Source organism: Lepisma saccharinum, chromosome 20, assembly GCF_977018435.1.
Source record: "Lepisma saccharinum chromosome 20, izLepSacc3.1, whole genome shotgun sequence".
NCBI classification, from domain to species: Eukaryota; Metazoa; Arthropoda; class Insecta; order Zygentoma; family Lepismatidae; genus Lepisma; species Lepisma saccharinum.
Window position 1 is genome coordinate 2,497,436 of NC_139248.1, and position 25,265 is coordinate 2,522,700.

General features: G+C 37.7%; 1 protein-coding gene across 2 annotated transcripts in view; it reads left to right on the plus strand.

Moving 5' to 3' along the window:
• Window positions 1-12,512: 12,512 nt before the first annotated feature.
• LOC146003339 (neuropilin and tolloid-like protein 2) overlaps window positions 12,513-25,265 on the plus strand; it is a 423,782-nt gene continuing 411,029 nt past the window's right edge. For both annotated transcript variants that reach the window (XR_014443822.1, XM_083141621.1), the window contains exon 1: window positions 12,513-12,637. The gene's annotated coding sequence lies outside the window, so the exon portion shown is untranslated. The remainder of the gene's footprint in view (window positions 12,638-25,265) is intronic.

Consider the following 25,265-nt stretch of genomic DNA (forward strand, 5'->3'; position numbering starts at 1 on the left):
ATTGTAGAAGAATAGTAATAACAACACGAATATTAGCTAATATCTAGCTTACGTGTAGTTAAGGTCGCAAAAATCTGCATAAAAACAGCTGTCCTGGCAAGAAGTTTAATGTCAAAAAAGGTGATGAATTGAATATTTGCTGAATAACAAAAAAAGATGTTACATCCAGTTGACGAAAAATAAAGTTCCTGATTAATATTTTATGCTCATTATTATAAGTAGTAGCGTACATAAAACTTCATTGATACTGTCATTCAAAGCAGTATGATCCCAATAGAATCCTTGTTTTCTAGTAAGTTCGGCAGGAATATGTAACCCTCGATTATGCTAAACAAATATATTTTTTGTTTAGCTAGAGCAAGGCCCCAGGAGGATGCAAGAAGCCTTTCCTGCAAAGGTGTATGTTTTACGAAGCGAAGAAACGTGACAAAACCACCACGTATGGAAGGCAAACCTGCATTAAGTTTATATCGCACGTTTACAGAGCCGTGCCTCCTGAAGTTATAAAAATCCCAACTTCAATGATTCTTTTAGACATGCTATAGTTGAAAAAAATATGTTTAGATGCACCCAAAGTGCATCATTATCAGATTATGCATATAACGTGTTATTGGAATCAACATATTTGTGTAAATTGGGTGCCTCCCCGATGGCGTAGTAATAACGTCGGGGTCTTGTAATGAAGGGTCCTCGCGTCGATACTCAATGGAGACACAAGGTGGATCGGATCGCACTTTAAACTGTAGGTAGGCTCGCGATTTAGCCTATTTGCGAATCAAGTGGACTTAAAAAAAACACAAAAAAAATATATCAACCTTAAGAATATTAGAATAAACTAATTCACCCACAGGTAAGTCAAATTTCACATATCCTTCTTCGTCCTCGTTCATAGACTTCCTGCAATACTCTTGTGTTGCATCCCACCAGGTGCGAAAAATGTGAAGTTATTATTTCCCCGTACTGCCTTATTTCTTTTCATAACAGTAAGGCTAAATTCTCGTTTTATCTGAACTTTTAAAAAATGTGCAAAATACGTCTCTATCTTTAAACAACCATCCTTTCCCATGTATGTGTAAAATAATCTCACTCTGTCTCAGAAAACCTCTTCCTAAGATCAAATGAAGGAAACAACTCTCAAGTCTCAACAATTATAATTTTTTGCTTAAATTTCCTATAATTTATACAAACAGTAGCACATATCACGTCCTTTGGTGCAACATTGTGAACAGCTAATGTTACTTTCCTCGTCCTAATAAATTTACTTCCAACCAGTGACGGCGCTAGGGAAATGTGACGGGGGGGGGGGGGAAGGGGGCAGTCACATTAATACGTCCGAAAACACTACACATATATATACTTATATAATAATAATTATTATATTCATGTATGGTGTTTTGTGTGTGTCTTTTATTTAGAGTGGACGTTTACTGCCTAAATTTACTTCTTGATTACGAGTTTATCTCCACATGATTCATTTTAATAAAGACATTAATTCTTCTTTATTGGTAAGTTGTGTTGTCTCTAGTGGCCTATTTCAGTATTGAAAGACATTCATAATTTTATAATTCATCGTGAAGTGAAGTGAAGTGCAATTCTCCTGTTGGAGAATTCTGCTCTATGTGCTTTGGAGAACACATTGCGCACCTTTGGTACGTTCAGGACTTGACATTTCTTCTCAAAGGCAAGAACAGCCAAATGAGGCAGTTTGCATCCAGCATCCTGTTTCGAGCAAGCCTTTTCAAAGATTTTAAGGACAACCATCTTCGTAACGCTGAAGAGTTTTGGGCAAAATTTGTGTTTCACCTTTCAGGGAAATGTTATCACAGGATAAAAAAATCAATCAAAGGTTACAGTTATCTCATAATTCAAGAAATATTCTGACCCTGGCAATACTTACTCTTAATCTACCACTCCAACGTATGTCTGTGCTACCCAATTACAGGCACCTATGGAGTTCGTGGGAAGAAGTTCTTCGATTTTGATATGTACGAGAAAGAGCGAACCTGCATCTAATGATTGAAGAGTGGCAAATCCTAATAAGCGTTCTTTTACCTACCCGCGATATGTTTTGAATCGAATTTTAAGTGTAATTTGTATTTTAAGGTTCACGTTCAATACATTTCCAAATAATATCCCCTCATTAACTTCAAGAGTATCGAAGAAATTTCCTTTGTTAAGGTATCCTCAGACTCATCATCTCGAAATTCAAGTCCCTGAATAGTAAGAAACCGCGATGAATCCACAACAACTGACATGTAGTGTCTGGTTTTTCTCCGATTACCTTAGGTCCTGGGTTCGATACCCAGTGGAGGCACTTTAAACTATAAGTCCAGTCCAGATTAGTCTTACTGTGCATAAAGTGGACTTCAAACGCCAAATCAACCAACCAACCAAATCTTGAATCAACTTTGAATGTCTTTTAATAATCAGCGTTGTCACTAACGACCACGATTAGAATAATTTGCCCGTACTACAGATGATGTCTTGTGGTCCTGAAAATATTCGTGATGTTTTAAAATCATCCACATTCAACACTTTTTCCCAGTTCTTAAGACTGGTTAAAACTTAGGTTAATCTCGGCTATTACAGGACATAAATGAATGAGAAATCACCCATGCCCAGGTCGGCGCTCGAATCTTTGACGAAGCAAATTAATATTTGTTAATCAAGTTGGTATTATAAGCAGAAAAGTGATATCATGCAGAATACACCACTTTGAAAAGGTGAAAATCGTCATACTCTTATAAATGAACTCTCTTATTATTCGATATTTAATTAACTTCAGTTGGAGGGCCCGGGAGGGCGAAGTGTCCGACATGGGGCGTCCCCCTGCCTCCTCTGGCGTCGTCACTGCTTCTAACCCTCTAATAACTTCGCTGTTGATAGCCTCACCTTCGAAATGGAAGCTTGTGTGTCGGCGATTAATACAAATAACTTGTGTTCACTGTCCCTCTTTCAATCAAAGTCTGCCGTTTTCCTTTTCAGCTTTTCCTGCAAAACTTACTGTCAGCAAGCAAACCAAATTACAGAATTTTTATTGCCCCTCCCTTGCATCAACTTTCATTCCTACTTTAGGCCTGGATTTATGGCACGTACCTGCTACTGCAGGTCAACCTCGCCCTATGTTTGGTGTTTGCCCCCTGAAGCAACGGTGTCCATTGTTCAAAGCGAAACCTTTGTCAGTGGGGAACGGCGAAAAATAGTCTCGGAATACACCCTGGTCGTAAACAAGCTCCCGCCAACCTGACATTGCTGTCAGCTTCCCTGTGAAGTTCGATAAAACTACTTTGTGAAATGTGTTTAATAACGAGTGAAAATGTAGACAGTAGATACTACATGTATTTTGCTCATAAACTTGAAGGCTAAATTTACAGAATAAAAAGAACAGCTACAACATTCCTTCATCTGATTTACAGAAAGGCTAATCGGGACTGGACCCACAGTTTAAAGTGGGGTTCAAATCACAATGTGGCTTCACCGGGTATCGAACCCGGGACCCCTTGATTACAAGGCGACGATGCTACCACTGTACCATCGGCGAGTCCCCTCATAGAACGACGATTATACAGAACTTAGTGCACTTCCTTCATTTGAAATCTATTCTATATCAGCATTCTCCTTAAATAAGAAATAAAGAAATAAAAAAAAACATTGGAAATAATCTTCAAACGGACGTAAAAAAATCGAATCCAACCACCTGCAGAATGCCTGAGGGAAACAACAATAATTTTCTCAACAAAGACATATCCGAAATTTCCATAACGTTCTAATAATTTCGCAACCCGTGCAAATAATCATGTGGTAAAATCTTGTCGTGGTTCCCTGTAAACACTAAAATCACCAAATTAGTTCTTTCCAAATTTCCCGTATTTTCTCCTCCTCTTTAGCTCTCAGCTGTTCGGAGTGGAATAATGCAAGATTATTTGTCCCTAATTATCTCCTTCTCTTAGTCTTGCTAATATCTTGGACTCCTTAATAACTTTCCCAACAACTCCTTATCAATTTGTACTGCCATGTTTCCCGCAATGCTTTTCCTACTTCCTAATAACAATCACTTCTGTACACCCTTTGATGTAAAAATTAAATAATAAAAATAAACCATATCCGTCGGTCCGTTTATCTTTCCAACCTATAGAGCTGAGACTATTTTTACAAGATAAACCTCGGACGCAGACATTCCACGATCTTTTGGCCCTTCCTTCCACCTTCTCTACCTGCCCTTTTACTTCATGTTATTCAGAATTGTATTAGTATCTGGAGTACTATCGTAACATAAAGTTATTAACCTGGAATAATTTTTTTTAAAAAAATGGGGAGTAACGCTGTGTTTCGAAAGAGTATAGGAAATAAGTTTAGGTATTCATTCATGCCTCTCTTTAGAATAGTCTTCTTATTTTGACTTAATACACGCTTATCAACGTTTCTAATTGAAATACTTTATTCCAAGCAAACAAGTATTTGAAACTGATTAAAAATTTTGCTTTTATTTTTTCGAGACATTCGAGACGAGACGAGACTTTTCAAAAGCCGTCCCGTCCCGTCTCGTGCCTCGTCTCGAAAACGAGACGAGAAAGGCATTCCGTCTCGTCCCGTCTCGAATTTCAAAAGGCTTGTCCCGTCTCGTGTCTCGTCTCGAAAACGAGACGAGACAGGACATGTCCCGTCCCGTGAGCAACACTAGATGCCAAGGTCATGTCTCATCCAGCGTTTCCTTTTCTACAGACTACCTAACCAATATAATAATTTAACATGTCAAATAGATATTTTTGAAATAACGGGCACGTTTTAAAAGGCTGTTGTACAGAAATGTGTAAAGCTCTTCATCAGAAGTAATTTTTGTTTGTTGTTATGATTTGTTGTTCTTTTTCACTGTTATACATTCCAATGTAAAATGGCTAATGCTGTATTTGGAATTCTTTGTTAAATAAATATTTAATGCACAATGTAGTTTTTAAGAAAGGGCCTACTGAAAAGTATTCTTGGGTACTGTCAAAAGTTTTGCAGTTTATGCAGTGAAATTTTGTAGTATAGTATGGCATGGAAATATTTTCATGCCAGAAGAGATGCTGTCGGAGGCCCCTACCCTCTTAAATCATACCTGTATCACCTTTTATGCAAATACTTCATGTCGTATTTTATGTTTTTTGGAATAAAGGAGGGCTGTAAGTTTTGCCCAGATGCAGTGGCGGCGATTAGGGGGGAGAGGGATGGCAGTTGCCCCCCCTCACTTTTCGCCACTTTTACCCCCGCCATATGCTAAACCATATCTACAAAGGGAAATATACTGTCTTTGCCCTCTCAACCCGGTTTTGGAACTCACTCGTCGCCACTGCCCAGAAGTAAAGGGTGTTTTTTTAAGAGTGATAGAACTTTCGATAGGGATAGCTGTCATTTGTTTTGTTTTGATGACATGTTGTTTGGTCATTTCATATCAGTGAGCATTGGCAAATGATAATGGAAAGACTGACGCCGCAACAACGTTTACAAATTGTGGAAATATATTTCCAAAATCAATGTTCTGTTCGCCAAACGTTTAGAGCACTTCGGAAATATCGGTGCTCTCAGTGAATAGGCCTCACAAGATCATGGGACCTAACGCCACTGGATTATTTTCTTTAGGATATCTAAAGTCTCTGGTTTATGCTGATAAACCAGCAACAATTGACGCTTTGGAAGCCAACATAACTCGTGTTATTAACGACATACGTCCCCAATTACTTGAAAAAGTGGTTCAAAATTGGACTTATCGAATCCGGTTCATCACAGCTAATCGTGGTGGACATATGCCGGAAATTATTTTCAAAAAGTAAATGTCAGAAAGTTATCTTTCAAATAAAAACACAATTGGCTTCAAACTTATTTTTTTATGTGTTTTATTTCAATTCAAAGTTCTATCACTCTAAAAAAACACCCTATATGAATATTCCATACAACAGGCATTGCTCCTGTTGTTTATGTAATTTCTACTCTGTTCCATTGTTAATTACACTCATTCCCTCATCCTTCCATACTGCACAAATCCATGGGATATCCACAATGTCCAAATCAGATGCATGGATGTCCATATACACTGGCGTATGTAGAATTTTTTGAGAGGTTGGGGGCTGGAATTGTAAAGGTGGATAGCAGTGATCAGAACGCTACATTTTAAAAGTAGCTTCGCTACAGCTGCCGCTACTTGCCCAAAAATGTAGCTTCGCTACAGCTACAGCTACATTTACTAAAAAGTAGCTCGCTACGCTACTCGCTACTTCGCTACTTTTGCGCTACTTCTGCGTAAGAAAAAAAAACTTGAAACAAGCACATGGATATTCAAAAGAAGCCCCTAGCATGATAGTTGTACTTTCTGGAAAATACGATCGTAGATTGTTGTACGAGCGTAATTCGTTAGATGTTTGCTCTCTAACTTTGTGGATAGCTAAATGAGCGACAGGTGGAGATATGCTTTATGTAAGTTTCCTGTTGGGAGTGCTTCCCTGAAGGCACAGTGGAAACTTCGTCACCTTGTAATCAAAGGGGCCCCAGGTTAGGTACCTGGCGGAGGCACTCCAGTCTGGATTAGCTTGTCTCTGTGCATAAACAAAAACAAAAACTAGGAAAGACACCTAGTTGGGAGGATGGATCCTCCTGCTGCTCCATTCCCCACACTGCTCATCATCATCATTCACCATTCTTCCTCATTCTCACAATTAGCCATAAGTGGCAGAAAGCGACTCTAGATAAGATAATAACAAAATAAACCATTCATCCTCATTGCCATGATTAGCAAAAGTTACAGAAAAGCGACGTAAATGTAGAAGAATTACTTACATTTGGAAACTGTATATTAACCAAAGAAAATTATCGTCTCTCCAGAAAAGTCAATATCTCGTACATACTTTTTACAATATCATAAAATATATTGAGGAAAGCGGTGTGTAAACTCGAGTGTTCTAAACGTATTGCAATTTTAAAATTGCTGAACAAATTTATATCGAAAATAATTGTAATTCCAGAAAGTGTATGTCTATCATTCTTGTAACAATAATTTCTTGCTGGTGAGATCCTATATGCTAACAATGATTAATGCTGAACCATTGATTGCTGGTACTATTGCTTTGTCATTGTAGTGGAGACTGAATCGCCCGCTTTTGCACTGCAAGTTGTTGTTTACACAGAGATTAATGACATATACCTGCCTCTTACACCATGGATATCAACAGGATTTGTTCCTGGAGTGGCGCAAATGAGGCCTTTTTTTTAGGGCTGCCGCAAACTAGGCATGTTTCTCCCCAAAATAGCGATGCAGCTAAAAAAACGTAGCCGTTAGCCAGAATATATTCATATATGCCGGTTCAGTTTAGTTATTGCGATATTAGATTTATGAAATATATTTATAATCTAGATTTTACGTATTTCCATGTAATAGACTGTCTTTATGAACCTTCTCCAAAAGTAAATGTTATTGTCTTTTTTTTAAATGCTGTGGTCACTTTCAAAAGTTTCCTCACAATGCAGAGAAGAAATGTAGCTGTAGCAGGGTTGATGTTCGAACACAAATTGATGAAGGACATAGGCTGTCAATTACAAGACACAATGAATTTGTCCGGAAAGATAGGCATATATTAAATAGAATTATCGATTGCTTAAAATTCTGTGGTCGACATGAACTTGCTCTACGAGGACATAATGAAAGAGAACAATCTTTAAACAGAGGCATCTTCCCAGATTTATTATCCCTTCATAGAAGAGGGAAAACTAAAGGGAACTTCGTGTTCTTTATTGTAATGAAGAGTTGAAAAACATAAACTCTATCAGCAGATTGCATTCATTTTTTATTTAAAATTATTTAGAGGGTACCTTTTCAAAAACAGTAAAAATGACAAACATAGTTTTAATAACTCCAGTGGCAACAGCTGAATCTGAACGATGTTTCAGCACATTGAAGCGTATTAAAACCTGCTTAAGAAATGCAATGGGACAAGATAGACCAAATGCCTTGGCACTTGCTTACAATAGAGATAGAATACATTTCAAACATAGAGGGCTTCAACGAAAAAGTACTAACAAAATTTGCTGAGCAGAAGAACAGGAGTCAACGTTCGTAGAAAGGTATGTTTCACAACAATACCTGTTTCTTTTGTAATCATGTGAATTGTCATTATATTTTAAATTCTTTAAAAAAATAAGCCCAGTTTTGTAGTTTAGAAAATAAATACCCGTTTTTTTGTAATGCATGTAATTTGTCATTACATTTTAAATTCTTTCAAAAAAGTAAGTCCAGTTTTGTAGTCTAGAAGAAAAAATACCTATTTTTTGTAATTCATGTGAATTGTGATTCTATTTTAAATTCTTTAAAATATAAGCCCCGGCAAAATTTGAGGCCACGAGACGCCACTGGGATCCAGTGTTTTATTAGACTTGGCCCTCCCATGGCTAATAAGACAAAAGTAAAAATTAACTTACACTAATTCTTAGTTAATTATTTCTTGTTGCATGGCCATTAAGAAATCATAACATCGGTCTTCCCTTCTTTTATAAATCAACATCATTTCTTTATGCTGACTGACTGACGACTTATTGTTAGTAGACATCCCGAATGTGATTTCTTGATTTTAGTTATCAATGGGGGCGACGATCGCCTTTTAGCGCATCAAAGCGTGTTTTGATTTATTTTCTTAGACGTAAACATCTTTGAAAGGAGCGATCGCTTAATTGTAGAAGCCCCAGGAGGAAGGGATCGCCTTCGTTCCTCCCCTTAATCCCCCCATGATTATAATAATAATATAATAATCCGTTGCGCAACAGCCCATGAAGGGCCTAGGCATACCTATCCCCCCATGATTACCGGTAACAAATCCACAACGAAACCTTTTTACAACATGTGTCTAGCTAGCGCAATCATTGACTTTGGCCCTCCAGCAGTGTTGCCAATGCAGCATCAATAATTAGTACTATATTGACAACTGAACATTTTCAGGCAAATGCACAAGCTATATTTTGTCATTCATCGAGAAAAATACTTTATACATATATAAATACAATGGACTCTTTTTAATTCGCATTACTCGGTAATTCAAAATTCGAGCAGAAGTTTTTACCCCTTCAAATCATCTTCAATTATACATGTTTTTGTTAATTCAAACCTTTTTCATGCCCTCTTTGAGTTCGAATTAAAAAGACTCCACTGTCTACACACGCGCACGCACACACACACACACACACATACACACACACACACACACACACATCAGGCACGTATCTAGAAATATGTTTTGGGGGTCCGAACTTAGTGTCTCAGTAATAATAATAATAAATAATAATAATAAATTAATGTTTAAATTAAAATATTAAATCAAATTAATACTAATTGCAATATATAAATTAAAATTATATTATTATGACACGATTAGGTAGAAAAGACTATATAAGAATAGAGATAACAGCGCATATTCATTACGTAGCTTCTGTAGTTAAGATTGGAATAACTTATATAAAAACAAGTCCCCTGGCAATGAAATTAATGTCAAATAGATGATTAATTGAATATTTATCGAATAACGAAAATGATGTTACATGTAGTTGGAGAAAAGTAAGTTTCTGATTAATATTTTATGCATATTATTTTGAGTAGTAGTGTAGCTACATCAATCTTCTTTGTAATGTCATTCAAAGCCCTATGATCCCAATATAATCCTTGCCTTCTAAAAAGTTCAGAGCAAAATAATAACCATCGATTATGCAACAAATGCTAATTTTATCATTACTTAATGTTAGTACTTGGTAAGTCTTTCGGGGAGTCCGGACCCCTGGACCCCCCTAAATATGTCCTTCCTGTCCTTCAAAGCCGTATGATCCCAATATAATCCTTGTCTTCTAATAAGTTCAGAGGAAATTATACAAGAAATGCTAAACGAGTATATTTTCATTATTTAATTTTCGTACTAAATAAGTCTATCGGGTTGGGGGGTCTACACCCCCAAAATACGTCCTTCGTGTCCTTAAAAGCCGTATGATCCCAATATAATCCTTGTCTTACAATAAGTTCAGAGGAATTTATATAACAACGGCTAAACGAAAAAAAAAATCATTATTTAATTTTAGTACTTGATAAATCTTTCGGGGAGGTCCGGACCCCCTGGACCCCCTAAATACGTCCTTGACACACATATATGTATCCCGTAAGTCCTGCAGCCACGAATGAAATTTGTTAGGCACGAATGGCATTGGTACTTCCGGCCTTACTATAATGAAGTTTTTGGTTATTATTTATTATTTGAAGTAGGGTTACACTTAAACTTACAGTATTTTTACACAGATTATCTTACTATAGAAACAGCTTTTTGCCCTACATGGATTAATATGTTAAGCTATACAATTCTGCTAAGTGTTTATAAATGTATAAATATGGAAAAATATAAGTGTGCCTATATAATTGAAACACACAAGGAATAAAACACATAAGAAATAGAAATTAAGTAAGTAAATGTGAAGGAGGCAATGAGGCAAATGAGGTACTGTGTCAGTATTCGTAGATTAACATCTTAATTTGTTGTATAAATTTGGCCAAATTTCTCTCCTTTCTTCAGGCTACAGGCAGTTGATTCCACGCCTTACTTGCCAGCGATGATAGGGAATTTGATCCGTATCTTGCCTTGTTACATTTTGGAACTTGGATACTATTGGTGTTATTAGATCGCAGATTGGGATAATGCATGTTACTGCATATAATTACCCTGCCGCTTAGTAAGTGGTTGTGTGTGTGAATTGCCTGATGAATTTCGAGTAGGAACGCATATTTTCGCCTGGATTCAAGCGTGGGTAGTTGCAGTTCTTCTCTGCTCGTTCGTGAAATCTTGTGTGATATATTTCGTATACTACGAATGGCGTAGTTATAACGTCCTCTCCTTCCAATCGGGGGATCGCGGGTTCGATACCCAGCGGGGGCTCATAGTGGTTCAGATCCTACGTTAAACTGTAACAGGGTGTCTACCAGTCACGAAATAAATAGGTAGGTCAAGAAATTATGCTTGTGGTCAAGAATTTTTGCTATTTCTTACAGTAACTTACATTGTTACAAACATGTACTGGGATTTGATAAAATTGAATATTTGGAAATCTAACATTGTATTTAGTTGTGATTGAGATTTGTTCACTTTGTTTCTTAATAATTACATTCTTGTATGCGTGAAGTTTTGTAAAAACGTTAAATAATGTAGCCATCCCCATCCAGGATGAAATCTGAAGCATTAATATTTACATCCATTAGTAATTAAAGCAAGTCTAAATCCCTTGTCAAATTACAGCTTTGATTGTAATCTACTCATTTTAAGCGGTCTTGTAGTAGGTGCCTTTCGATGAATAAAAATATATATCTTCTTAATTTTCAACTATACCTAAGTAGAGGGCAATTAAATAAATGTTAAGAAAAAGGGGGAAGCCAGGAACAATGAAACAGGTCAAAAAAAGTCATGAATTTTGGATTTTTTACTTTGGTAGACACTTTTTGTAAGTCCACTCCAGATTAGTCTATCTGTGCATAAAGTGGGCTTAAGACTCAAACCCAAACAGACAGAAATAATTGAGCTTTTACTGGTACAGTCACGGACATTAATGGGTTTTAACGAATGTATTGACTTTCAGTGGAATTGTTTCCAGAAGTGTTCGTGACTCGACAAAAATTAACAAAATGTGTGTTGTAATTGGTGAGATTGTTGCTTTAACTCTCTAATTTCTAACACGAGATAAGAAAATAGATTTTTTTCCCTCTAGGTGTTTCACAGTTTTGCTTGACTGTACGTGTTTAATGAAATAGTGTTTGTGAGCTCCCAAGCAAGGTGAAGGTGGAAGCAGACTAAAAAGGAGGAAGGGTGTGGGGAAAGTGCACGAAAATTTTTCACTTGTATGGTATGTATAGCTGTAAAGGCTCATACTGGAAATAAATTCTATTCTATTCTATTCTATTCTACTAACTAGCTCGTGTAATACTTCCATTGGATGTTTTGTATCACATTAAATTGGTATATTTATGTCATAGTTCCAGTTTATTTATTTCCAAAGGCAATCTTTTTCAAATAATTTTTAGTCGCTGCTGACTTGGTTCCAAGTGGTTCCATATCACCTCCAAATCGAGATCGAGAATGTGTGGGGCCCTATCCAGTGGCGTGTCCAAGGGGAACTGGTGGGGTATATCCCCATTTCGCCCAGCATGCCTAAACAGAACGTCAAAGGAAGGAAGAAGTGCGAAATGAGGACTGACTACTAAAAAAAGTATTCATAACCCAGAATAGCTTTCCTTTCGCATTAATTCCATTCTGAGACTATTTCGGATAGATATCACCAACATCATCGAAGGGCAAAAATAATAGAAATTCTAGCAATAACTAGAGTGGAAATTAATCCATTGCGTAGATACATGTCAGAGTCACCAGGTTTGGTGAAATAATTACATCACTGACAACCCTGCTCTGAACAAGACCGAGAGTATTAGTTCGCGACTTGGCCGCCAGTCGCGTTGCGAGTAACAGCAGCTTCTCTGGGGAACTCGTGTTGTTCAACCCGCTCCGTGGTTCAAACAGTCGACTTGGGTATTCGGTGCGTGCGCGGGTTTTCGTGTGTGCGTGGATTTTCTGTCAACCACATCTTCACTCGCAATCAGGTAAGTCAAGTCGTGATTTTTAGAATATTTTTCCTGTCACTTTGGTCTCTCCGATTGGTTGACAAATGTTTAGTGTTGTTAAAAATATCGAGCTTGTTCAGTTTTACAAGCAAACATGCAAGTAATTGGTTTTAAGATTTTGTGCAGCAATCATTGCTGGCTATGAAAAGTACTCATTTATAGATCAAATTACTCATTTATAGATCAAATCTTAATTTTGAATTGTAGGCAAGACAGTGGTGTAGCGTATATTGAAAATCTGAACATTGTCTTCCTTACATTTGTTAAAACTGCATGACAACATGTGCGATAATTAAATAACGATAAAGAAGTGCCTACTCGCCTCTGTAGGTTATGAAAAGCAAAAGTCTGCCTCCCCGTTGGTGTAGTGATTATGCCATCGCCTTGTAATCAACGGTAATCTTAGATATCCGGTGGAGGCACGAAACCACATTTAACCCTCGAAATGACGGGAGGGGAGGGGGGGAGACGTAGGATTAGAAGTCCCGTAATGTTCCTTATAGACTCTAGCAACTTTTTGCAAGTCCAGAAATTCAACAGATGGGTGTTGCTTATGTGCAATAATTCGATTTTAGATACATTCTATTTGATGTAATTGTGAATGTGTGCAATCATATATTGCCAAACAACTCATTCTGGTAAAATACGTACATACTACGTTGCGTAGTAAAAATGCCTCAATTTGACCTTGAGGCGAGCACTGAATAAAGATATCCTATGTTGCTGTTCGCTGTTGGTGAGCTGAACCGTTGACTGCACAGTTTATGAAAGTTATTCTGCTTATGAACGTTTTCTGTTGCTTGTACTAGCTCGCGAAGATATGTTGCAGTGAAGTAATGCGTGGGGTAGTGCTGCTATTGGGATAAAACATCTAAATCTATCGATTAAAACATTGCAAGTTTATTTTCGTCTTTTGAATGTGCGTACGACCTGTTTTTATACGAATAAAACAATTGTGAAATTAATCCGAGATAGGTGCTTTGTTTTTTACTTACGTGGCATACTCTACTTATATATATATATATATGTATATGTATGTATGTACAGGGTGTTTCGTAAGTTCGTTTACAACGCTTGGGAGGTGATTGTACGAGTGAAAAGAAGGTGGAAAGTTCATGTAACGAAATTCCGGAAACGGCTTTGTTGCCGAGTTATTGACGTTTGAAAACGTGGGAAAATGATTTTCCGAAGTGAATATTGGCAAAACGGGTGGAGAGAAGTCGTCGGTGTTGGGCGGTCCTCTAAGAAATTGTGTACGCTCTTGTCAAAAAATCACGCGGCAATATTTTGCAATGTCGGTGCAAGGGATTCCCCAATGGACGCGAACGAAGATGTTGACGGGAGTGGGGTGGGTGTGTGTTCTGCGTGAGCTGGTATCGACGAAAATTGGCATGTGTTGAATGGCACCAAAAGACAAAGAAAATTTCCTGAGCGAAGGACAACATGACGTAAAAACGAAAAAAATTAACTGTCATAGGTTGCATACCCTGAACGGCACACAGTATGCTTAATGGAGATGTGAAAGGGAACCTCATCACAGACGGTTTTCAAAGTGTCCACCATGTACTTTCAAGCAGAAGCGACAACGGCGAATCAAGGATTGTCTAGTGCGACCCAACAACCCCGACGTTTCTGCTATCGATGCTGCAGCTACATTGATACGGGCAAAGAGGTCCTCGGCTGACACGACAGGTGTTTCGTAAACGAGGCGTTTCATATCTTCCCAGAGGAAGAAATCCAGGGGCGTAATATCAGGCGATCGAGGTGGCCATGGCACAGGCCCTTCCCTGCCAATGCACTGGTTGTGGAATACGGTATTGAGGAAATGGCGCACATTCCGATCGAAATGTGGGGGTGCACCGTCATGTTGAAACCACAGTCTTTGTCTCGGTGCCAAGGGCACGTCCTCTAGTAGTTCAGGCAAAACCTCACTGAGAAATGCTTGATAAGTGGGTCCACGTAGGCGAACAGGGAGAATGAACGGTCCAATCAAATGGTCATGCAGTATCCCGCACCATACATTCGTGGATTTTCATGTTCCCACACATGACTGTTTTTATTATTGAACACACCAGTTTTCGTGAAGATAGCCACATCAGTCCATAGTACCGTATTCTGAAAAATGGGGATAGTTTCAATTTGATGAACAAACCATTGGCAAAAGTCCTCACGTGGGCCAAAGTCCCGAGGTAAAAGGTCTTGCACTTTCTTCAATTTGTACGGGTGCATCCCCTCTTCTGCCAGGACTCGCCACACATTCACATGGGAGGTGTTTCGTTCGTGGGCTAGTGCGCGCGTACTGGTGCCTGGATGATCCATCACTGCAGTTAGTACATCTTCCACAAACCTTGTACCTTTGGATCAAATATAGGTCATTAGTGGTTTCCGCATCTTGAAACAAAACTTTATAGTACACATAAAACATCGATACCTATAGATTAACATAATATGCACGTTTTTATCTGTTTTTGAATACCTATACATAGAACTTGTTTTTGCGAATAAATAACTGTGAAAGTAGTACGTCATTCGTGTTCTTGACACATTTTACCCTGCGATCACAATGGAAAATGTACTATATCTCATGATATATATGTATGTTTATTGACAATGGTTGCAGCCTGTGACAGGTCCCTTTGTATCAACAATCTTGATTTATGAAATCCAAAGTCCGTAGACTTCTAGGTTTCTGCAAATGACTCCACACGTGCTATTCAAGACTCCCCCCCACCCCCTACCGCCTTTTAAATACATTGGACAGGCTATCGCGTTAGTTCTCCATAAAATTTCAAACAAGAATGTCTGTGTTATACAATTATTATGCTGTAAATGGCACTGTGTAGGAGTTACATGCATGGCCGTCGGCAGGGGGGGTGGGGGCAGTCGAACCGGTCGCTCGACCCCCCTGGAAATTTTCATCTACCTTTTTTTCAATTTATGGCAATTTACAAACTATGCACTTTATTTCTCCTCATTTTGCGTCATCGTTTATAAATGGTCTTGAGATATCGAATTTGGTACTAAACTTTCATAATTTGCAACACTGAAACTGTTAATTTGTAACTTTCACACATTCCGAAGCTTCTTATACTACTGCGTTTGCTGCTGCTACTGCTACTTGAATGTTGGAAGTAACTATTATGTAATCTTGGTAGTAACAAGTACTATATTATTCATATAATAAAGTTATTGGATGCTAAAATAAACTAAAACTACTACTACTGCTACTACTAGTAGTAATAATAATATAATAACAACAATTTAAAATACCGATAATGCAATAATTTTAAAAATGAACCCCTCCTTGACAAACTTCTGCATATGCCACTGGTCTGTAGGACAATAATTTTGAGGGGAGGGGGTGTCCTCGACATCTTCGATCAACCCCCCCCCCCAGGAAAATTTCTAGCGACGCCCATGGTTATGTGTAGTCAAATCTCTACGAAGTTTCTCATGTGTTTCGCTGGCTCCGTGGCAGAGTGGTTATCACAGCGTTCTACGACGCCAGAGATCCCGGGTTCGAATCCTGAACTGTCATGTTCTTGCAAGTGTCCATCGTTTAATCTAATCATATCATCACTCATCCTCACCTTCGTAATTCATAGCTTAACCATAAAATTCTAAATTCCCGCTACACATATATTCCTCGGCGTAAATTTTATATACGGCAACAGCACTTAATGATTTTTTTCCATCAGTAAGAAATAAGAAGCGTCGTCTTCTAACTGTATTTACTTTGTTCCTTAGTGAACTTTGTATTTAGCTAGTTTTCATTTGATTATTGGTCACGGTTAATATTAGTATTTTTCGTTCAAAATACTGCTTTTATATTCGTTAAGATTACACAGGATGTGTGCTGTATAGAAATTTCAGCAAATAAATAATTCAGACTTTACCAAGACTCGAACCCAGGTCTCTCCGATGCCGTTCCATTTCTCGAACAACTAAGCTGCTGCTGAACCAACCCTGGTATGTACACTTCTGTTCACAAAAAGTGGCACACTCGTTTGAGTTGAACTCCAGCTTCGTGGCTGGAAGTACAGCCGAAGTAAGTCCGAAAGCAGCAGTGTTGCTTACTATCAATCAATTTAATCATATGCAGGGAATTTTGGGTCTCTCAGACTCAAAGAAAAGGGCTAACTGAAAGATTGCAGCGTAAATATTAATGAACTGGAATTTCCACGTCTACAATCAAAGTAATGTAAATGTGAAATATTCCTGAAATTAATTTTAAAAAGAAACTCGTTTTTGACGTTCGTGACGAAGTAGTTATCACAATTCGTGAGAATGCGAGGGCCCCGGGTTGGAATTTGGCCTGAGCATGGGTGTTCTTTTTGAGTGTCTCTTCATCGTCGCGAGTAGCCGAAAATGGAAGAAAAGCAACACTAAATAACGAAAAGGAAAAGACGCATTAACAATAAGCGAGTCAGAAATAGTGATGTTGCAATTCCTGATAATGACGCAAAAAAAAATCGGAAATAGTGTTATCCTAGTCGAGGAGAAGGCCCTGAATATGCGATGGGAAATCCTATAGGAAGAACAGGTTATGTCACAGCCAGGGGGGCACATGAGAGGAGGTACCCCCCACATCAGTCATCCAGACTATTTAAATAAGTCAATGATTGTCCTCTCATTTAGCTTTAACAGTAACTGGAATTTTTGTAAAATAAAAATTATCGGACTTTACTTTTTTTACACGTGCACGTTGGTTTCGTAACGTAGCACAAAAATAGAATTGTGACTCTCGTAAAATTCTTGCCGAATGAATGAATGCCTCCGTAGATTCCAGAATAATTACTCTTCATTTTGAAATAGTTTAAAATAATATAATTTGTGCCGTTGGTTAATGAGAATCGTCGTCACATAGCAGAATCCGCTTTGTTGACGGGAACTATAGCGAACGTTAATCATTTAGGGTTGCAAACACTAACCTTCAAGCGTATTTTTTTCAAATTAATGTAATTAGCGAGAAGCGACATCAAAAGTTTCGAGCTGGACAGGAAAGATGCAATCTTATGGGTAAATTCCTCGAATAGCTCTGTTTCTTCACCGTGACTTGTGGCCATGTCGGTTAAAGGCCAGCTTGAATTTTTGTAAAATGAAAATTGTCGGGTTTTCCTTTTTTACACGTACACATTGGTTTCGTATTGGAGCAAAAAAAAAAAAAATAGAATTGTGACTCGTAAAATCACTACCGGCTGAATGAATTTCTCTGTGGATTCCAGAATAATGACTCTTCCTTTTTAAATGAATAGTTTAAAAATAATATAATATACAGTGCCGTTGGTTAATATGTTTCCTCGTCACATAGCAGAATCCGTTATGTTGATGGAAGCTAGAATAGGATTATCATTTAGGGTTGGAAACACTCATCTTCCACAAAAGCACGACTTCGCAAAGTTTTCCTTCATTTTCATGCACAAGCTGAATTGTATTCTGTCAGCAATGTGCACAGCACACAAACAGTAGCTGATGAAGTGTATTGCTTTCAAATTAATGTAATTAGCGTGAAGCGACATCAAAAGTTTCGAGCTGGACAGGAAAAGATGCAATCTTATGGTTAAATTACTTGAATAGTTTGGTTCCTTCACCGTGGCTTGTGGCCATGTCGCTTAAAGGGCCACTATTTAAGCTGAAATCCTAGGTTCGAATCCCCGTGTCTCCAAAATATTTTTTCTTACCAAATGGGTGCTACATAATGTATTTTATTCTCGTCACACCAATTGCAGTCTGAAACTTTGTTATTGTTTGCGTGCCAGTAACAAAATATGTATTGAAGCTATTACTCGTTCAGAGAACGTGACTGTTACTCGAGACTACTTCAAATTAAGATTTTTTAGTTGCTGCTAAGCCTCAATATTTACAGCAAGTGCTAAAATTGAAAATTGTTGTGTGATAAAACACACCGTTAATATTCTGAAGAAGAAAACCACTGAAATTAAATGAGTAAGTTGTGAGGAACATCAGCAGATGTATTTTAAGATGTTCCGTCATTCACGTTTCACTTTCCTCGTTTTATACATAGATAGATATTTACAAGTGACCCACTCGATGAATGCTCGCACCTTAAGAGTAATTTTCAGATGGGAAAGAAAAAAGCCTGGTCCAAATTGTAAAGTCAAGACGTGCGCATATTGTAGATGTTATTATTATAAACAAACAGAATTAATCAGTAACTACAATTATTTACCTAAACATCACACATATGGCACTTAGAATAGAGCTGTAAAATATGTATTTTGGATGATTTGCTGTTTGAATTATTATTCTTATATTATACTTATAATACTTCTGCATTCTGCTTTCGATGTGCAATTTGAGCGAAACAGCTGAATCCAGACTGCAATCTAATATTAATAGCAATACAACCATTGCAGTATAGAGATGAAAAGGACAAATATGTCGTTTCCATTCACATTATACTACGCAGGTAACGTCTGTGTGTGGGGAGGTCGTTGAATCGAAAATAGCATTCTAAAGCAACGTGAATCTAAAAAATGGGAACAGAGGGTACTTTAAGCACTGTTAAAGAGCAAAGTGAACAACAAGATGCAACAAAAATAAATTTAAAAAGATTTGAGACGTTCCTGTTTCTACGCAGATCCGAGCTAAAATGCAAATCCTCAATCAGATATGCATGGAATTTCATGTTTATGTGAGATATCGTGTTCGTCCGTCGTGCTAATAGACCTTACTCCTCTTTCTACGTCCTGGTTCTTTTATGTTTCGCCGTCGATCCCACTTTTTGGCCTTTGCAATTTTTTCTCGCGGCTTTGCAGCGCCGTCTCTTCCCCCACTTCGACGCTTGTCGCCACTCGCTAGTGATTTATCTGCCCCTCCAGCCAGTACACTGTAAATCGTCCTTTCAAGATAGATCGTGCCTCGTGACGTTCAAGAATTAATAACTAAACCAGACCTACATGATAGATCACTTCTTGACGGCGCGCGATTGGATAATAAAGTGTGGAGTCACTCAATAAGGTTTAAAGACGTGAATAAACCATCACACAAATTATCAATGGCGTTGTTTTGGTGGCAGTGTGTGGAAAGTGCTTGTTTCATCAATATCTTATTTTGGATCAGATGTATTTTTCAGTGCTGCTGGACATAATAAAATAAACAAATTTTGGAAAAGTATGTGTATAATTTTTTGTATTTACATATATTGTTTACCATACAAATCACCAAAAAAAAAAAACATTCTGCAAATTAAATCTAAGGAAATTCCGAAATGAATTTAAATAAAAATTGAAACAAGCTAACTCAACATGGGAAATGTATATAATGGTAAAGCTACCCCGGCAACATTGAAACAAGCCGTGAAGGTACAAGAGGGATATGGAGAAAGGGCTCCGCACATTCACAATCTCAGCCATTCGTGGAGGTGATGTGATAAGCAGCACGCTCCTGCTGCCTTTACTCCCAAGGGTTTCCACCATATACCAATTTATTGGAGAACCCCAAAGCCGGTTCTTGCAGGTACATGGTCAGAAAAATTTTCTCCTGGAATCACTCACCCTGGGAATCGAACCCGGGTCTCCTCTCTGGAAGTCTGACGCATAGACTTTTTTTATTGTCAATAAGGAAACCCCTAAGCGGTAGTTTCCCCTTTTATTCACTAAATAACGTCGCCTTGTTACCAAGGGGTCCCGAGTTCGATATCCGGTGGAGGCACATACTGGTTCGGATCCCACTTTAAACTGTAGGTTCAGTCCCAATTAGCTTTACTGTGGATAAAGTGGACTTAAAACACCAACTCAATCAATCATTCACTATATAATTTTCCCATCCATCAATTTTTACTACTTTATCGATTTTTCTTATTCAGAGAAACAAACATCCATGTCTGAACCTGGAATCGAACCCAGGACCCCTGGCGTCGTAGCAGGCCCGTACCCAGGATTAATTTAGGGAAGGGCCAGATCCGAATATATATATATATATATAATGAGAGAGAGAGAGAGAGGGGCGGGGAAATTTATATTACAAAATAGTTCTGTGTTTCGCAAATTTACAATGTTTTCAAATTTCCCTTAAATTTTCTTATAGCCTACCAGCGCCATTGAAAAGTCATAATTCTATGTTTAGAAAGTAAAATATTTATAAGTTAAATGTTACGTGTTGGCAATTATTACAGTAAGGAACATGTCCAAATGTGAGTTAACAAAAAAAATAATGAAGACATATTTTCGCATCACAACTGGGGTCCGAAGAAAGTCGGAACAGGGATTAAAAGTAATGGACGGTCCTGGCTAAATCTGTGAATCGGACGTCTGGTAGCCTTGCATCGATGGCTATGAAACTAAAACTACCCAATATTGCACATTGAAGACTTCTGTTAGCCTCCCCTTCTCCACAAAAAAAACACATTCATTTATGGAAGAACAAAATTTAAATATTTACAAATTTGAAAAATTGTGAATGTTGTTTCCGTAGCTTTTTATAGGTTCACATTTAAATATTTCATGGTTCGAGGGAGGGGCCATGGCCCCGATGGCCCCTCCCCTGGGTACGGACCTGCGTCGTAGTCCTCTGGGCTGACCACTCCGCCCCGGAGGCTGGCTACCCACTGGAGCACCGTGGCTCTTAATTTATTTGATGATAGTTAAATTTCAATACGGTGTCACGTGCCAGTTTCGATGACACAATGAAAGTTGCAAGGAGGAATGGTTTCTCTGAATCGACGAGAGATGGCAGCACGCTACATAAATAGAAGCAAAGGAAATTATAAAAAACTTAGAGCGGAGAAGAGGGATTATATATATTATAGTAAATTGAGAAATATATAAAAGAAGAGTTCAAATACTATAAAAGAAATAAATAGAATGTTGTATATAGTAAATTAAAATAATTAAGAATATGAAACGTTTAGGAAAGTTATTAAGTAAGCGAACGAATTCAGAAATCTATCTCTTTTTATTTTTCTGACGAGGAGAACATCGTCAGTGTTTTGGTTGTTTGTCCCCCGGTGGCGCTGTTGTCAAATTAGACGCCCCGAAGCACTTTTCGGTTGCGCTCTTTATTAGTCGCACTGGGCCATTGATAGCGCTTGTTATTAGCGATCCTGGTTATTCCCCTTTGTTCGTTAAATAGGAGGTGGCGCTATTGTCAGTTTAGTCGACCCTACTCTTTCTAGAAGTATAGCTTGTATTGTTTGCCAAAGAAGCGGGGAAAGCGAGCGCATAAATAAGATTACGCTTTAAAAAAGAAAGATAATAAATTAAAAAGAAGAAAAGAAGAAGCCTTTTCCATATTAAAAGAAGAGGAAGCCTTTTCCATATTAAAAGAAGAGGAAGCCTTTTCCATATTAAAAGAAGAGGAAGCCTTTTCCATATTAAAAGAAGAGGAAGCCTTTTCCATATTAAAAGAAGAGGAAGCCTTTTCCATATTAAAAGAAGAGGAAGCCTTTTCCATATTAAAAGAAGAGGAAGCCTTTTCCATATTAAAAGAAGAGGAAGCCTTTTCCATATTAAAAGAAGAGGAAGCCTTTTCCATATTAAAAGAAGAAGAAGCCTTTTCCATATTAAAAGAAGAAGAAGCCTTTTCCATATTAAAAGAAGAAGAAGCCTTTTCCATATTAAAAGAAGCAGCAGCCTTTTCCATATTAAAAGAAGCAGCAGCCTTTTCGATAATCAAAGAAGAAGAAGCCTTTTCGATAATCAAAGAAGAAGCCTTTTCGATAATCAAAGAAGAAGAAGACTTTTCGATAATCAAAGAAGAAGAAGACTTTTCGATAATCAAAGAAGAAGAAGAAGACTTTTCGATAATCAAAGAAGAAGAAGCCTTTTTGATAACCAAAGGAGAAGAAGCCTTTTTGATAACCAAAGGAGAAGAAGCCTTTTCGATTATACATACATACATATATATATATATATATATATATATATATATATATATATATATATATATATATATATATATATATATTTCTCTGCATTTTGTATTAGTTCTCAGAATATAGATCCGCATTTAACTATATCCTCTTGGCTATAAAACGCTTTCTTATTTGGAATTCTCAAATAAAGAACCTATCCCCCTGAGATTAAGATATCTGTAGCCGTGGTAAATAACATTTAAGTACGTACCCTCAAGGTGCGTAGCAACGGTCAGGAGTAAATTCTTATGGAGACACGTAAGGCACAGTCTTTCAAAGAAGAAAAGTGCTGCTTAAACTCGCAGAGAGAAAAAAAGGAAACGTCGCAGCTTGCAAATCTGGCGCCTCTCTCCCACAAAGTAGACAGACCAAGCGACGTCTGTCTCTCCCTGGAAACCGCACCATAAGTTATTGTTCGTGACACGCGAGCCGTAGAAATCTGGTCCTTTACACCGCGCAGGGATGCTAATCTGGAGTTTTATACATCAGATCTGGCGCAATTCTGATATTAATTAATACAATGTAATTAATTTGTAACTACGTATTTCAAATACACTGGAATGGATATTATTACTATACCATATTAACAACGATAGACACTTAATATTACTTAGGCCGGCAGGTTGTTTCCAATTTTATTTAGTTCATTTCGCGCACCTCTTCAATTCGGTGCCCGGAGTGACTGCAAACCCCCCCCCCTCCCTACCCGTACCTACGGTTTCCATCACAATTTCTCTTTATCAGGGAAATTGTGAATACTATCTGAACAATGCACACGTTTCAGTATTGAACGAACACTGTCAAAGTTTCTTATAAAAATAAGTTTCCTTAGTCAGATGATGATGATGCTTATGAAGGAAAAATATACTATTTTAAACAATAATTCACTGGCGATTTTTCACTTTACATAGCGCTTTTCTGGTGATTTTTAAGCAGGAATCTAGTGAGTTTGTCTGCTGGAATTTGGCAACTCTGACACCGCGTAATACAAAAGTAAAAGAAGGCAAGCTTTTAAACATTAGGCTCGGACGTAGAGATTTGTTGGATTAACGAAACTGTCTATGCAATCAGTGAAAAATGGTTACTTTTGAACACTTAGTCCTTTCAGATTTTATTTTTACAACACATTTTATTATTGCACTTACTCTTTCATGCTGTTCGGTATTAGCAAGCAAATATTTTTGAATGAATTTAATTAAATTCTTTTGTATTTCTCATTTTACACAACACACACAGAGAGGGGATATTGACGCACAGAGCGAGAGTTTGCCCTTCCAAATATTATTTGAAGATGGCGCCACTATAGTTCAGTACGGCCGAAGGCAAATATAATAGACAAATAGTCCATCACCGTATTCATTGGTTCTGTTTTCCCGCAATATACAGTTCATGAATTGAAACAAAAGCAGGGTCCGAAATCATGGAAAACTAGGGAGGGCGAAGATGATGATTTTAATTCACACAAATATATCTATAAGACATTATGATAGGTATATTTATGTTACATATAAAAGTAAATTGTTACACATTGTTCCATAAACAAAGGAATTCAGTTATTTTTAAATATATCCGATATTTATAAAGTGCCAAATTAATTCCTTGACTAACTGATTAAAATGTCAGTAAATTACAAAATAGTTAAAATTGTTTTATTATGTACAAGGTTTAGTTTAATTGTTACTTTCTGTTAATATAAATCATTAGTTTTCAACTTATACTTGTCTTGTATTCTTGTTTTAATTTTTTGTGCATATATTGTTATTGGTGTAGATCTATTAATGGCCTCTTGAAAGAGAGAGAAAGCATGGAACATTTTTTTATTTGTATTTTCGATATCCTACTTAAAATGTATTTGAAGTCAAAACTAATTACATATCTTTGTTTTTATAACAAAGATTTCTCCATCCGGAATTTTTTAGGACAAGATTGTTGGTGGGGACATCCCCCCCCCCCCACCCGGTCTCCCGAGGATTTCGCACCTTCAAATAAGCACACAGAATGAATAGAAAAACTTTCTATGCAAGTTAAAATTATTGTACCATCTTTGTTGCTGATTGTACTTGATGTAGATATTTTCTATATTTGTGGTAGCGGTAGGAACGGTAACTTCGCAAAAATATGGCTACATGCGGCATTTTCAACTTTGTTTATTTACTTGCTTTTCCAGTTCGTAAATACACGCTACTTGAAACTCGAAAATCTATTAAGTTACGTAACTTGTAGACTGAAATCTTGAAAAGACAGCCATATACTACCCCGAGTGCCATCTAGCGTCAAAACTCGCCAAATCCCAGCTCGTTATAGAGCGGACTACACGGATGAGTCAGTTTTATAACCTAGCACGGAACACAACTTCTCGAAGGTTAACATTTGTGGCTCGTCAGGAGAGATATACATCGCCGTATTCGCTGCAGAGAGCCACTTCGTTATCTTAAGACGCTCTCGCTCGTTTTATGGGATTTCCCGCGCTCTCTGCGAGAGAGAAAGGGATTTACACCCGTCACTTCTGCTGCCGATGTAGCACTTTGCACCTTCCTCACGCACTGGATGGTTCCAGGGGAGCCTGTGTGCGGTAATCTCTTCATCACGTTTATTTCTTGATTCATTGTCGTAGAGAAAGCACCCCCCTCCCTAGTTTAAAGGGAGGCTCCTTCTCCCCACACGAAGTACGCCCCAGTGCCCGCGACAGTGTTCGTAATATCACTTTTTCACGTGACCAGTATTGGATTGGAA